Here is a 12,685-nt window from a genome sequence, read left to right as displayed (position 1 = left end):
TGTAACTTGATGTGAGGTTTTAAGTTTGATTTAATTAATTTTTATTTTTAAAATAAGGTTCTCTCTTGCCTGTGGGTAGAATCCATCTGTCAGATCACAGATGAGCAAGCCAGATTGAAGAGGAACAGACTTTCTTAGGTGGGCAATATGTATGAAATGTGGTAATTTTGCAGATTTGGATGCTTAAAAATCTGTGAATCGCTATAAGCAAGTTATGAACACAAGCCAAATTGTTAGGAAGAAAATAACCAAAATTGTTGCTCTGAAAATTCCTTTTTATATGCAGGGACCTCTGAGATAGCTCTGAACAAATTACACGATTCAGAAAGTGTTCTTCCAAAGACTTTCAGATAATTCATGAGGATTTTTTCCCTAGCTACTACCCATAATGATGGTATATAATATTTGCTCTCTTGCTAATATGAATACAGATCAATAGGAATATAATATAAATTATTCTAACATAATAGCAGAGTAATTTTAAATTAAGTAGGATTAGAAACTTTGCTTCACATTTGGCAATACCTGAACATGCGTTTAATGCTATAGATCTTCAAACTGTAAACATGGGCACTGTGTTCTTATGAATGCATTTTTACCTTTTTTAGCCTTTAATTCGATGACTATTAAGCAAAATCTCCATAGCAACTGTTTTGTTCTTCAAAGTTGTGTAAATGATCTAGAAATAACCAAATGAATTCTTAGCATACAAGTTACATGTTAAACTTATATATATATTTATAGCCCATGCTCTTTAGCTTTATGTACCTATGTAATCTGAAAAACGTTTGTTATTTTTTATATAATACATTTCTTCTACACCTTTTAAAATGATTTCTGTCATTTGATTGTGGACCATTTTTAGTTTCTGTGTACTCTCTCTGTAAATACACACACACACACACACATGCACACATGTGCATGCACATACATACATGTAGATTTGTGCATTTTATTAGCATAGATCTATATATATGTATATATAGACTAAAGAATGGCATAATAGTTAATTATGAACCAGTAATACAGCTTAAAAAATAAGATTTGCTGAGTAGGGTATAGGTACCACCCTCCACATCCCTGGATGCATTTACTTTACCCTTTCTTCCCTAGAAGCAAGTAACTGCTGTATTTTAGTTTGATTATTCCCATGCAGTTTTGAGGTAGTTTTACTACATATGTATTCATCATTAATGCTCTATATGCTGTTTTCTCATGAGTTAAATTGTAGGTATCTTTCTGAGGCTTGTATTGTTTTGCTCAATGTAATCTTGTATGGTTTGTATGGTAATATATGGAATGAATGTATATATTTTTGAGGGAAGGGGAGTCTATTCTCAGTCAATGATTTGGCAGACATTTATGTCTTATCCAGTGGTCTACTCTTAAAAGAGACTCTACTATAAATTGTGGTGTTTTATTTTTCTTTTCTTTCAGACAGAGTTTCTTTCTTGTCACTTGCCGCCCAGGCTGGAGTGCAGTGGCATGATCTCGGCTCACCGCATTCTCCGCCTCCCAGGTTCAAGTGATTCTCATGACTCAGCCTCCTCAGTAGCTGGGACTACAGCCACATGCTACCATGTCTGGTTAATTTTTGTATTTTTAGTAGAGATGGGATTTTGCCATGTTGGCCAGACTCGTCTCAGACTTCTGACCTCAGGTGATCCTCCTGCCTTGGCCTCCCACAGTGCTGGGATTACAGGTGTAAGCCACTGATCCTGGCCTCTACTATAAATATTTTAACATATTCTGTGTACACATGCAATAGAAACTACAGTTTATAAACGCGAGAGTGGAATTGCTGTTTTTTTCTGATTTTTTTTAAATGAAATGTTTCTAGTTTTTCACCTTTATTTATGATGCTAACTGTATTTTCTCTGGTACACATTTAGCAGGCTAATAAAGTTTCTTTCTAGTGCTAGAGTGACAAGAAATTTTATCATGGGAGAATATTGAATGTTATCAAATATATTTCTGGAAGACTTAATCTTCAATCTAACTATATGTAATACATTAAGCACTTTCAAATGATATCTTTGCTTTTCTATGTTGAAGTAAACTTATTTGTGTGTTTTTTTATGCACAACACTAGGTTTGATGTGATAAAATTTGCTTAAAATATTTGCATTATTTTCTGTGTTTTTTTTTCACTCTCCTATTTTTCATATTATGATTATAACTCAAATAAATTGAAGGAATATTTTTTCACTGGAAGAATATGTTAGTTTGAAAATATCTAAGTATTTGTTTATAACATGCTAACCCATCAGGCCCAGATAGTTTTGCTCACATGTGGAATTTGAGGAGGGGAAATAAATATTTAACATTGACTAATTTTATTTAATTATTTTAGATGAGTTTAGATTTTCTGTTACTACCTAATTTTTGATAAATTATATTTCTTCAGGAAATTGAATATTTCGTTATACTTTCTAAATTACTGGCAAATGATTATAAACCATAAAATAAAATTGATATTTTAAGGGTTCGAGGCTTACTTTAGGAATTTGCCAGTCACAGACTTTTAAAGTGTAGACTTGTGGCTTTTTTGGCAATCCAACTCTTTCATCAACCAAATAAGATAATTATCAGCTGGCTTATTATAAATTCCAACTTTAAGGAGCAACAGTTATTCTATACTTAATATTTTTTAAGTCTAAACATATATAGCCTTTGTCTACTAGCCAGATCTCTCAGTGTAATAGGCGTCCTGTAAGGACATCTGTACCAATGGATTTGAGTGGAAAAACAACATCCTTAATATATCTATACTGGAACATTACCAACATTTGATTAACCATATGAATATTTTCCTAAGGATGCCAATTCAAAGTCTTGATCCTCTATCGCTATAAATTGGGGTCAAAAATATTTGGGATTTTAAACATTGTGTGGCTTTATTTTGGGAGCCTTTGGACCATGTTTTGGGAACCACTGGTCTAGATCTAGCTTGGCATAGTATTAAACTAAATTAAAATGGATACTAGGCCAGAGTAATCCCTGAGAGCAAACAAACCAATTAGGCCTGATAAGTGGCCTTAATCTTGTTGGATTTGAAAATATAAGCAAAACTTAACTTTAGTTATTTCTTGTAAATGTCTATATACATTAAAAACAAAACAAACAAACAAATAAAACCCTAAGTTCAGTAAATCAGAAGGAGCCATCAAACTTCCAAATATATGACTGGATATTTTCAGCAGGATAGACCAAATAAGGCAACTTTATAACTGTAATTAATTAAATATACTTTCTGTATTAGTCCATTTTCATAGTTCTATGAAGAAATACCCAAGACTGGATTATTTATAAAGAAAAAGAGGTTTAATGGACTCACAGTTTCATGTGGCTGGGAAGGCCTTAAAATAATGGCAGAAGTCAAAGAAGGAACAAAGGCATGTCTTACAAGGTGGCAGGCAAGAGAGCATGTGCAAAGAAACTGTTCTTTATAAAACCATAAGATCTCATGATACTTATTCACTATCACAAGAACAGCACATAAAAAAGCCTATCCTCATAATTCAGTTACCTCCCATTGGGTCCCTCCCATGACATGTTGAGATTATGGGAATCACAATTCAATATGAGATTTGGGTGGGGACACAGAGAAACCATATCACTTTCTTTATATTATTTTCATATTCATTCTAGAAAAGCCTGTACCTTAGGCTTCCTCCAGGAAATCCTTGAACTACTATTGTGGAGCTGCTGGATTCATAAATTGTTGTTTCTTCAAATAAACACTTAAAAATAGTATTATGCCTCAGTTTGCAGTTTAAACAATAGTATATGGTATTGGCCCTGTAGGGAGAGAAAATCTCTCCCTCTGTACCTATTATGTTCTCCTGCTTTATCTGAAAAATAAACTGAGAGAGATTAACAGAAGGAAAGGCATACAAATGTATAATTTTAAATTTTGTATGCATGGGAGCATAAGAGGAAGTGAATGCCCAAAAAAGTGATGAGATGTTAGAGTTTATGCACCATGTTAGTAGGGAAAAAGGCAGGGAGAAAAGCCACTTGTGGAAGAATAAACAATTTTTTGAAAGATAAAAAGATGGGAGATACGGTAGTTTCTAACACCAATGTCTGTGAGATACAAATATAGATAGATAGAGATACAGATATGAGACATAATTTTAAAGTATTTGGTTTCTGTCCCTAGTTTCTGTCACAAAGCTTCTAAAACCCTGTAATAGCCAGAGCAATCGGGGTATTAAGTGTGTCATTTTTACTAATACCTGATCTTGAGCCCACTTCCTTACAAAGAACTAGTATTTTTAAATTCCCTGGGTAATAAAAGCATCTCCTTGTTCTAATAAGGCAGCTCATGGTAGGCTCCTGAACTGGGCCTGGTCATCAGAAGGACCAAGCCATGATTAGAAGTTTGAAATGTTCAGCCCTACTTCTCATCCTCTGGGAAGGGAAGAGGGGCTGGAGACTGAGTCTATGTGAAGAAGACTCCATAAAAAAAATTCCTGAACTACAGGATTTGAAGATCTCCCAGTTTCATGAGCATATTCTATATGAGGAGTGTGGCACCCCTCAACTTCGTGTTGAGAAAAGCTTCTGCACTCAGGAAACTTCTGGACTTCACCCAATACTCCTCTCTTTATCTGGGTGTTCATTTGTAACCTCTGTCATATTCTTTCATATATAATAAACCAGCAATGTAGGTAAACTGCTTCCCTGAGTTATGTGAACCCTTTTGGCAAATGACTGAACCTGAAGAGGGCAGTCAGAAAAATCCCAGTTTATATAGCCAGGAAGTCAGAGTACAAAACTTATGATTGTGCTCTTATGTGGGGACAGTTTATGGAACTGAGCCCTTAATCTGTGGGATTTGTGCTAATTACAGTGAACTTCAGAATTCATTGCATTTCAGGGCATCCAGGAATCCAAGTGGTGTCTGCAGAGAATTAGAGAATTGTTGTGAGGAAAAACAAACACACATTCAGTTAAGGAAGAGTTCTGTGTTAAGTGTGAGTGCAAGAGTAGGGAAGAAATAGGAGTTTTCCTATATATGTATTACATAGTCATATTAGGAAATATTTGAGTAAGTATCCAGAGTGGACACTCACTAAGTTTTATTGTCACTAAATTTTCCTCTGTGACATTGGGAAGATCATCTAGGTTAGCATGAACTAGGTTAGATCTAGATTAGCATCAACTAGATCAGCATGAATATGTGGAAGTGTAACATATTTTGCCCTGTACATAATTAAAATGTAGAATTGACACCAAGGCTAATATAATATCATTGTTTTTATTTTCCGTTTAAAATTTATAGTGTTACTGTTAGCAGTACCGTGTCCTTGTGCATAAAAGCCATGTCTCCAAAATATTGTTGTTATTTGATATACATAAATTATATTATGCCTTTGTTATTTTTCATTATTTTTCTAAACATTATTTTGTTGCTGAACTTTGCTAAGAGCTATTGAATTTACAACAATGAATGCATGCTTATCTTATATATATATATTTTGATTTTTTTATTTAGAATATTTAGCTGAGTTTTCCTCCCAGTAGACAAATAGTATATTTTCCTTCAGAGACGATAGTAAAGTTTAGAAGCCCATTTCCAGATTGTGTCTGGTAATAATTTATCAACTGTCATGGTCTAACACACCCTAGTAATTTCTGCAGGTGTCTGGGGACCTGTTTGGGCATCTATTATAAAGGATGAAATGCCAATAACCAGGTGTTCTCCTGTCACTGTGGTTGTTGTCACTCCCCGGAGCCTTAACAGTCTCCATTACACAACAGAGGTTAATCCAAGAAGTAGCTCAGAGAAAATAGGCCCTGCTAAATTTCACATTGACTGGACTTACTTTTCAGAGGATTTATCATATTTTAGATAAAACAGCAACTGCCTGGTCATCAAAATTACTCAAAAAGGGAAAGAAATGGAGAGAAATTTTAGACACTTTTTAATATTGGAAAATTATTAAAAGCATTTTAAATATGTGTTTTTCTATCCTATATTCCCTTCTACCATGAATATCTTTGCTTATTCATAGGACTTTTCTCTCAAATGCCAGGCCTGGCAAAAACAGTATAATTATTCTTATTATGGATCCATTAGCTTAATCTAAATACATTTTGTTCCCTATCACACAATTTTTTAAACACTTCATTCAATGATGCAAAGTAATAATCTTTTAAACTACTTTTGGAAGTTGGTAATTACATTCTGTAAGGTAACCTTTAACTTTAACATTATAAAATAAGATCATAGCAAGGTATAAACATAATTTAGTTTTACTTAACAAAATATTGTCTTACTAAAAATACTACTCCTACTACTGCCAGTAATTAACCTTGGATGGTTACTTTTTCAACACCTTTGCACAGAAAAGAGTATAAATCCACTTCATATATTTTTAATGTACTATACCATTTAATTGCATAATCTTTTACTAACAGAGGCACAATAAAAATTAATCTATTAAACTGATGCCTTTATGTGCTTGTATAATGCAGTATAAAAGAGACTGAATTGCAGTACATAGGTGTTGAATCTTGGAAAGGAAACTTTGTTACATATACTTAGCTCTGAAACTTCCTGTATGCACAGATGCTGCATTTCACTTGACAGAAGAGCCAGAATGAATGAGAAAGGAGAAATTGAAAGAATTAAGGGTTTCTTTCTGAGGAATAGCAGCTTCACAAAGACCCTCCAAATTTCTAATTAGTACTGAATTCATAGCTTTGTAACTATTGTCAGCCTATCTTGTTTTGACTGCCTAAGAGTAAAAGCTTCTTTAGTTTTCTTTGCTTCTGCTACCGTGAATAATGAGGGTAACTGGGAGTCACCTGCAGGGCTTTCAACAGGTAACAGTTAAATGGCTCTCAAGGAGAGGAGAGAGGGAGAGAGAGAGAAAAAAAAAATCAAAGAAGAATGGCATAAAAATAGTATATTATTGATTAAATATTCTCAAATATGTACTCAGTAAATTTATTTTAAATCTCTAAATAATGTGAATGAAAGTATTTACTATTTAAGTATAATAATCTTGGTATATACTGAGACATCACAAAGTTGAAAGAGAGAGATGGAAAAAAAATGTATATTTTCTGGGTAAATAACCAATGCAGAAAAATTTGTTATGTTTAGACTATTCCAGTGGGTATGAACAGCCACCAAATTTAATGTTAATTTGTGTTTTTGTGAAAAAAAAAAAAAAAAAATGGAAATTGGCATTTCAATTTGTAAAAGTTTTGAATATTGTCTGGGCGCAGTGACTCATGTTTATAATCTCAGCACTTTGGGAGGCTGAGACTGGTGGGTCACCTGAGGTCGGGAGTTCGAGACTGGCCTGACCAATGTGGAGAAAGCCCATCCCTACTAAAAATACAAAAGATTAGCCAGGCATGGTGGTACATGGCTGTAATTTCAGCTACTTTTGAGGCTGAGGCAGGAGAATCTCTTGAACCTGGGGCTGAGGTTGCAGTGAGCTGAGATCCCACCATTGCACTCCAGCCTGGGCAGCAAGAGCAAAACTCCATCTAGAAAAAAGAAATTTTGGATATATATGCATTCTGATATTGTTGACAAAGAATGAAATTCTGTAAAATATTTAAAGTGGTTTATTTTGAGTCATATGTGAGTGATCAAGGTCCAAGGCACACTATTAAAAGTTCCAGAGAACCTGTGCCCAAGGGGGACAAAAGTTACAGGCAGGCATCAATCAATGCATGTAAGATTTACGTTGATTTGATCTGGAAAGGAAAGACAACTCAAAGTGAGACTTTCAGGTCATAGTTGGATTAAAAGATCATCTAATTGTCCATTGATTGAAAGAGTTATGTTATTACCTAAAGACCTGGAATCAATAGAAAGGAGTGTCTAGGTTAAGATAGGGGGTTTTGGAGACCAAGGTTCTTATTGCATAGGTGATAATACATCTTACTATGGAGGTGATACCTCCATATAGCAGGTTTCAGAGAGAAGTCTCTTTTAGACCTAAAAAAAATTCAGACTGTTAGTTAATCCCTCTTAGATCAGGAGAGGACCTGGAAAAGAAAAAGATTCTCTGCAGAGTGTAGATTTTCCCCATAAGAACTTTGGAGGAATGTTTCAAAATATGTCAAAGAAATATATTTTGGGATAAAATACTTCCATTTCATTCAGGGCCTGTTATCTGTCATGCGATGCTATACTGGAGTCAGGTTGGAATCTGGTATCTTATTGCTACAAAGAGTCTATTATGTCAGTCTTAGTTTCTGTTTTAAAGTTAATGCTGTTAAGTTATGCCCGAATTCCAAAGGGAAGAAAGTATAATGAGGCATATTCAATGATACCCACTTCTCATCATGGCCTGAACTAGTTTTTCTGGTTAAGTTGGGAATGTCTTTGACCAAAGGGAGGGATCCATTCATTCATTAGGTTGGGGGACTTAGAATTTTATTCCTGCTTTTCTAAAGGAATTATCCAGTTGGAGTAAAAATTAAATGTTGACTTTTTTTTTTTTTAACAAAGATACACCTTTTAAAGTTTCATAAGTAAAGTCAAATACATTAATTCATGAAGCACTTTGATTCTTATTTTCTCTTTATGTGGATACAGTCTTTGTTCCTTGAGAATTTGATGCTGGAAACTAATCTAAAATTTAGAGGACTGTCAGGTAAATATTATTAAAATACATAGTATCATTATTAAACTATTATTTGCTAATATACTGAACAAAGTGATGCATGTGGTATTAACTAAAACTGTAGGAGGGTAGAAAACATCTTTTTCTTCTATTCATAGAAGATTTTCTCACTAGGGCCCTATAAAGTAGACTGGCAAAAACAGATTAATAAGAGAAAGACAAAAGTTTATGAACATATGCATTGCACACACACACATGGGAGTATCAAGTGAGGAGTAACCTATAGAGATGGTTAGAACTTGGGCTACTATACTGTGTTAGACTAAAGTTGAGAAAAGGGGTGTGGGGCTTCTGGTTCAGAAAGACAGGGGTATGAGAAGGTGACCAAGAAAACTGCATTGTTTAGGTATAGGGTTTGTTATGCAGATTTAAGCCAATGTCTTCTCCATTGATTAGAGTTGTTAATCCACCTCTTCCTGGAGGAGAGATCTTTATAAATATAAATTTCCTTTCCAAAGCGAAAATTAGTGCCCTGTTTTTAGAGCTCTTCCCGAGTCTTCTGGTTCATAATCATCCTAGCTCAAAATAATCCACAGGGCAAAAAGTCTATGTTGGGGTGACATATGCCGAAATCACTCACAACAATGCCTCTAAACCTTTCCAAATAAGAGTCATATGATTTAGTGACAGAAACTTAGGATTTGAAGGAAATATTAGTTAACGTATTAATACATATTGCTTAACTTGTTACAGAAAGTTTTCAGAGCCACTGAAATTTACAAATCATAAATTTCCTCTTTCAGTTTATGTTAATTTAAAAAATAACATAAACAACCTCTGGTCTTCAAGGGATTTTCATATATAAATTGGATGTCATATTTTTTTCTACAAAGTCTAGGGCAGCAAGAGTAGAAGTTTGTGGCTTTTACTTTTTTTTGTTACAGTTTAGGTGAAATTCATATAGCATAAAATTAACCATTTTAAGGTCTACTTTAAACAAATCAGTGGCATTCAGTATATTTACAACCTTGTATATGATCACCTCTATTAAGTTCCAAAATATGTTTATTATCCTCTAAGGAAATTTTGTACCTATCAAGCAGTTACTCATTCTCCCATCCTCTAGCCTCTGTCAATTACCAATCTGCTTTCTGTCTCTGGATTTACTATTATGGATATTTTATAAATGGAATCATATGATCTATGACATTTGTATTTGGCTTCTTTGACTAGTTATAATTTTTTTTTTTTTTTTTTTTTTTTTTTAGATTCATCCTCATTGTATGTGTCAGTACTTGTCTCGGTTTGTTTAGGCTGCTCTATCAAAATACCTTAGACTAGATAATTTATAAACAATAGAATTTCATTGCTTATAGTTTTTGCGGTTGGGGAGTCCAAGATGAAGGAAACAACAAGTTCAATATCTGGTGAGGCTTGTGCTGTGCTTCAAAGAAGAAGACTTCAATGGAACATCCAAGGTCGCTCCCTTAAGCTTTTTTCATAAGGGCACTAATCCCATTTATGAAGGTAGAGTCCTTATGACTTACTTACTTACCTGCCCCAACTCAATGCTATCACATTGGGTTTATCACATTGGGTTTATCACATTGGGTGTTAAGTTCTAACATGTAAATTAGATTGTGGTGGGCACACCAACTACTACGGTTTAAACATTTGTCCCCTCCAAAATTCATGTTGACATTTAATCCCCAATGTGGCAGTGTTGAAAGGTGAGGCCTTTAATAGATGATTGGATCAGGAGGGCAGATTCCATTGATGGGTTAATGAGTTAAAGAATTAATGGGCTATCATGGAGGGAGGGACTGGTGGCTTTCTGATAAGAGAAAGAGGTATCTGACTAGCAGGCTAATTTTCCTTGACCTGTCTTACCCGGTGAGGCTTCAGGACTCTTCAGGGAGTCCCCATCAGAAAGAATATTCTCACCAAGTGCACCTCCTTGACCTTGAAGTTCTCAGCCTCCATAACTGTAAAAATAAATTCCTTCTCCTTATAAGTTACCCAGATTCAAGTATTTTGTATAAGCAACATAAAATGGCCTAAGACACCAATATTCACACCATAACATTACTCCATTTTTATATGGCTCAGTAATGTTCCATTGTATATGTACAGATACACACCATAATTTGATATTTATTTATTTGTTTGTGAACATTTGGTTATTTTCACCTTGGTTATTGTGAATACTCCTACTATTAATGTTTTTGTACACCGACTTGTTTGAGTAATAGTTTTTCAATATTGGAGGGTATACCTCTAGGAATAGAATTGGAGGATCATATGATAATTCTATGTTCATGTTTTGAGGTGTTACCAAACTCTTTTCCATAGCAGCTGAATCATTTTAGGTTCCTACAATGAGTAAGTGTTCTCATTTCTCCACATATTTACCGCCAATGCTTGTCCATCCTTCCTTCCTTCCTTCCTTCCTTCCTCCCTTCCTTCCTTCCTCCCTTCCTTTTTCCTTCCTTTTTTTCTTCCTTCCTTCCTTTCTTCTTTCCTTCCTTCTTCCCTTCCTTCCTTTTTCCTTCCCTTTTTCTTTTTTCCCTTTTTCCTTCTTTCCTTCCTTGCTTTCTTCTTCCTTCCTTCCCAGACACATGCATGTGTATGTTCATTGTAGCATTATTCACAATAGCAAGGATGTGGAATCAACCTAAATGTCCATTGATAGTAGACTGGATAAATACAATTTGGTACATATACACTACGGAATACTATACAGGCATAAAAAAGAATAAGACCATGTCCTTTTCAGGAACATGGATGGAGCTGGAGGCCATTATCATTAGCAAACTAATGTAGCAACAGAAAACCAAATATTGCATGCCATTACTTGTAAGTGGGAGCTAAATAATGAGAACACATGGACACATAGAGGTGAACAACACACATGGAGGCCTATTGGAAGGTGGAGGGTAGGAAGAGGAAGAGGATCGGGAAAAATAATTAATGATCACTAGGTGTAATACCTGGGTGATAAAATAATCTCTACAACAAACCCTCATGACACAAGTTTACCTACATAACAAACGTGCACTTGTACCCCTGAACTTAAAATATAAGTTAAATTTTTTTAAAAAGCCATCCTAGTTGGTGAGAAATGGTATCTCAATTGTGGTTTTGATTTGCATTTTCTTGAAGACTAAAGATGTTAAGCATCTTTTCAAGGGCTTTCTGCTTCTTGGTGCTTTGTATAAGTTATTTGGAGAAATGTCCCTTTATCCACTTAATTTGGTTGTCATTTTGTTGTTAAACTGTAGGTCTGTAATTTTTGTAATATTTGGTCACTGACATAGCTTTTCCTTTAACTTTTGTCTGTTAGTGTTTTGGCAGTTATTTCTTTGACTGTCAGGGTAGAGGGAGAGAGAGACAGACAGAGAGAAGATAGGAAAGCAAAAATCAAAAACCTTCCCCAATCTTTGCAGACTGGCTTTATGATGGGGCACTCTTTCAATGCTCAGCCAGTCATTTAAAACTCTGCCTTAGCCAGTACATCCTGTTTGCACTATGCACAGAGTTTAGCCAAAGGAGTACATTTTGGATATTCACAGTCCTTTTTTTTTTTGGCATGAGTCTTACCCTGGGCGTGCATGTGACTTTCTAAATTCCAAGTAGACTCAGAAACTTTGGAGTGCCCTAATTTCCAAATGAAACTTTCTCCCCAGTTTTCCCTCCTAGGCTTTGGTACTCTATTGTTTGCTTCCATGGTAATCTTTTGCCCCAGGCAGCTGTGGGTTTTGCACTTACCTTACAGTGTTTATTAATCAATTCCACAGATTTGCAGCCTCAGTTCCCAGATAGGCTAAACAAAGACAAGTTTCTTGCCTCAAGACTTCAGGCAGCCCCCAGGCAATTTAGAGCAGGCAAATGCAATTATTTGTCTCTTCTGGAACCAGGGACTAGTGACTTCCACTACAAACAAAGGATACCGTCTTCAAGATTACCCCTGAGCTGAGTAGGGGAGTGTGTCAAGGACAAGTGAAAATGTCAAGAAGCATTTCTGCCATTTTTAAGTTGTCTTTTTCTTAATTCAGAATTTGCTTTGTTGCTGTGAACCTTTCACT

This window comes from Aotus nancymaae, unplaced genomic scaffold (genome assembly GCF_030222135.1).
Source record: "Aotus nancymaae isolate 86718 unplaced genomic scaffold, 86718_ANA_hifiasm-v0.15.2.pri h1tg000022l_1, whole genome shotgun sequence".
Lineage (NCBI taxonomy): Eukaryota > Metazoa > Chordata > Mammalia > Primates > Aotidae > Aotus > Aotus nancymaae.
Note: the sequence above shows the minus strand (reverse complement) of the source record.